This window comes from Microtus ochrogaster, chromosome 4 (assembly GCF_000317375.1).
Source record: "Microtus ochrogaster isolate Prairie Vole_2 chromosome 4, MicOch1.0, whole genome shotgun sequence".
Lineage (NCBI taxonomy): Eukaryota > Metazoa > Chordata > Mammalia > Rodentia > Cricetidae > Microtus > Microtus ochrogaster.
The window spans coordinates 45,120,564-45,124,765 of NC_022011.1; positions in this window are offsets into that span (position 1 = coordinate 45,120,564).

Sequence of the window (4,202 nt, forward strand, 5' to 3'; positions counted from 1 at the left end):
TGGTGATGGTGGTGGTGGTGATGGTGGTGGTGGTGATGGTGGTGGTGGTGGTGGTGGTGATAGTGATGGTGGTGGTGGGTGATGGTGGTGGTGGTGATGATGGTGATGATGATGATGGTGATGATGGTGGTGATGGTGATGGTGGTAATGGAGATGATGGTGATGATGATGATGATGATGACGGTGGTGATGGTGGTGGTGGTAAGAGATTGATGATTGTAGTGGTGATGGTGGTGAGGCGGTGAAGGCAATTTTGGTGATGGTGAATGTCTTAGGTTTCTATTACTGTGATGAACAAAAGCAATTTGGGAGAGAAATGTTTATTTCAACTCATAAGTCCACATCACAATCTATCAGGGCAGGAACCTGGAGGCAGGAGCTGATGCAGAGGCCATGGAGGATAGCTGCTTACTGGCTTGTTCCTCCTGGCTTGTTCAGCCTGCTTTCTTATAGCACCCAGGACCACAAGCCTGGGGGTGGCCCCACCCACAGCAAGTTGGGTTCTTCCCCAACAATTATTAATCAATAAAACGCACCACAGACTTGCCCAGAGACCAATCTGGCAGGGGCATTTCTCAGTTGAGGTTCCCTCTTTCCAATGACTCTAGCTTGTGTCAAGTTGACATAAACTAGCCAGCACAATGAGCTAGGCGTATGATGATGGTAATAATAGCTCTTGTACATGCCAGGCCCAGGCTGTGGAGCCAACTTGCTGTGTTTCATCTTTATGGCTATCCAGGCAGGTTTCCCCTACTGTATTTTTTTTTAATCTTTCTCTACAGATAAATGAGTTGAGACTTTGGGAGACGCTGTCTCTGTCCTTTGCCCAAAGTTCCTCAGAGCAGCAGGGCTGGACCAGCACTCAGGCCTGTTTCAGGGCTGCAGGCGTTGGTCAGCCAGAGGGACCCACCATAGGCCATGTCTCTACTTTGGTGACTGGCATTCCCTCTTGGCCAGCCGCCATCTGAGCCTGGGACTACTCATGAGCCCTTCTGCGGAGTAACTTCATGTCTCTTATCTCTTTGACTTTTGTAAGGAAGCTGATTAACAGATTGGGAAACTGAGGCCAGAGAGAACTCAATAGAGGTCACAGAGTACAGACAAGGAGGCTGCTGACCAAGTGCTCAGAGTGCCTGGCTCCCAGGTTCTGCCCAGCCTCCCGGGAGCCTGGGTGGAGCTGCCTCCTCATGCGGTAGAGAGAGGGGTATCTAAAGCAGGAGGAGTCACTCTCCCGATCATGGCACCAGCATTGGTACTTGGCTCTGTCAGCTTGCCAGGAGGAAGAGGACCCCATGCTCACCCCACTGTCCCTGTGGTGAGGCCTCCAGACTGGGGGACCTAGCTGGGCTGTAGTCCTCAGTGTCCAAGCTGCTGAAGACGATGTGAAAAACGAAACAGATGCCTCTCTGAACGCTCCTGGTGTTCTCTCTGAAGGCAGGAGCTCCCCAAATGCTTGTTCTTCCTCTCTCTGCCTCCTGGCTGCTGTCTCCAGCTCCCCCAACCTGCAGGTGACAGTGTCCAAGACAGGCACCTCCCAGCCAAACTCAACAGCCAGTGGCCTGCAGTTTCCCCTTAACTTCCAGATCCCTCTCACTCACTGCCTGTGACACAGATTTCACCCTCCCCAGGGAGCCACACTCCTGGCCAATCTATCCACCCCTGTGCCAGGGCCCTGGTCAGCCTGACAGGCCCCGCCTACCTCTCATCGTCTGCTGAGAAGCCATGGCCTTTGCCAGCTCCCAGAGGCCTCCTGTGGAGGAAATGAGGACCAGCTGTGCTGGAGAAAGGTGACCTATGTCACCTCCTGGGCTCAGCAGAGCAGCCGGGAAGGAGCCAGGTCTCTTGGGGCTCCTTCCTGTTTACCCCAGGAAACAGGAAGGCTTGGAGGAAAGTCAGGTCCCCAGGCAATGAGCAGGCGCAGAGACCCAGCTCTGGCCCTTGAAGACCATCCTTGGCCTCTCCCAGATGACCTTCTATGTCATTGGCCCCAGGGTCTCCTGGAGAAGGAGCCACAGAGGGGCTCTGGGCATGCTGAGGGCCCCTGCGGGCCTCAGTTTCCTATCTGGACGTCAAGAAGGCTAAGCTGACTGGCTGTTAGCAGCTCTTCCTGTTTTGACATTGCAGGATTCTAGAACAGCCCCCACCCTCCTGCACCACCATGGCCCCATCTCCATCACTAAGGGAAAGGAAAAAGGAAAAAACCCCACCACCCACCCCATCTAATCCTTTGCCGGCTTATACCACGCAGCTCAGCTCTCTCTCAGCTCCTCTGGGGGATGATGGAAATGTGAATTTAAATAGAGTTATGTTGAAAGAACATTACCTCGCATGGTCCCAGCAGGGAGAAGTCCTGCCGAGATGCCGAGGCGGCCGGGTGAGGCTGGCTGTTTATGAGCAAGGCCAGCACCTTTGGACAATTACAATCAGGACAGCTTGATTAGCCCTCCCTCACACCTCACCCCTTCCCATGAATCTCTTTAATAGCTAGCTGCTTTCTTTTGGGGCGCTGGGGCCTGCTGCCAGGAGCTAGCCACTGGGTAGATAATCTCCAGGTGGCGCTGCGACGCCATTAGCTGTCAACCCCGATTCAGCATGAGCTTTCTGGGCAGCTGGCTCCACTCCCACTCCCCTCCCCCCACCCCCACCAAGTGGGGTGACCACCAGCCCGGGACAGGATTAACATGGCTGTCTTCTCTGAGCTGAGACTTCAAACATGCAGGCTAGGCAGAAAGGGGAGGGTGTCATGAGCTGGGGCACCCTGGAGGTCCTTCTCCCAAGGCACAACCTAAGCCTGGATAGTCCCACATTACCTGAATGACAGGGAAGGGACAGCGTCTGCTCCCTCTGAGTGGGTGATGCAGCAGTGTGTGACTTATTCCACTGGGTAGCATCAGGGATGACTGGGAGAGGGGCAAGCTGCAGCTGGCCTTGTCAGAGGGGCCATCCCTTCAGCCTGGAGCCCACAGCAAGCCCCGAAGGGACAGGTGGAGTATTGGTATCCTCCAAGAAACAAGCTGGTTAGAACAAAGCTATAGGGTAGTCACATGGCGGGGGAACCAGCCAGGCAGAGGGAGCAGGAGCCGGCCAACCCCAGCTGGAGAGACTAACAAGGTAAGTAGCTCTTCAGGTGAAAGCCAGGCCTCTGAGATGAGAAGAGTCTGCCGAGGGGTACAGTTCTCGGAGATACAGTCGACCCCAAAGGTAGTGGTGATGATGATGAAGACGATGCGGGTGGTAATGACCATGGTGATGATAACGGTGGTGGAGATGAAGCTGACAATGATGGTGACGAGGGTTACAGTAGAGAGGAAGTTAACAATGATGGTGATGGTGGTGATGGTGACGAAGATGATGGGTGACAATGATCATGGTGATGATGGTACTGACAATGATGGCGGGGATGAAGCTGAAGATGAAAGTGATGACGGGATTTGGCAACAGACACTGAATCTTCTTCCCAGCTCCCTTCACTCCACAACAGCAAGCTGCCTGCCCCCTGTGGGGGTCTGTGACACCTGTGACATCAGGTGAGAGGCTGCTCCACAGGGAGATGCTCTATAACTGGGAGCAGACGAAGACAGGCCTCATTCATTCACTCACGCATTCATTCATTCATTCATTCATAGCCAAGCCCACTGTGTGCTGCAGCAAGCTTAGTTCTTCATCACAGCCCTGCTTCCTGGCAGCCCCAGTGCAGCCTCAGCCTGTCTTGTGGGCTGCAGGACTGGACCCGGGATGTCGGGATAGAGGGTGCGCCGTGTCATCGGTGCAGAGAAAGCCATCACCGTAGGACACGGGTAGGCCAAGGCCTTCCCACCCACCCACCCACCCGGGGCTCTAGACACTGTGGGAAAGACATCCTGAAACTGCAGAAGCAAGGCCGGGCTGAGCGAGGGAACGGCGTGTCTTAAAGACAGGCTTGCCCTTTGACTGGTAATTCTCTTCCTGGGAATCCATCTAAGGGAATAATTAGTGCGGCTGGCCAAGGTGTGTAAGGCTGTTCTGGGAAGCAGGCTGTTCATGGGGTGCTGTTTACCAACAGCTACAAAGTGGAAAGAGATGTCCAAAAAGAAGCCAGCTTTCCAAATATGCAGCTCCGCCATTCCAACTCTGGAGGCAGACCACATGTGGGGGGGGGCTCCAGGCTAGGCAGACCACACACATGGGGGGCTCCAGGCTAGGCAGACCACACACATGGGGGG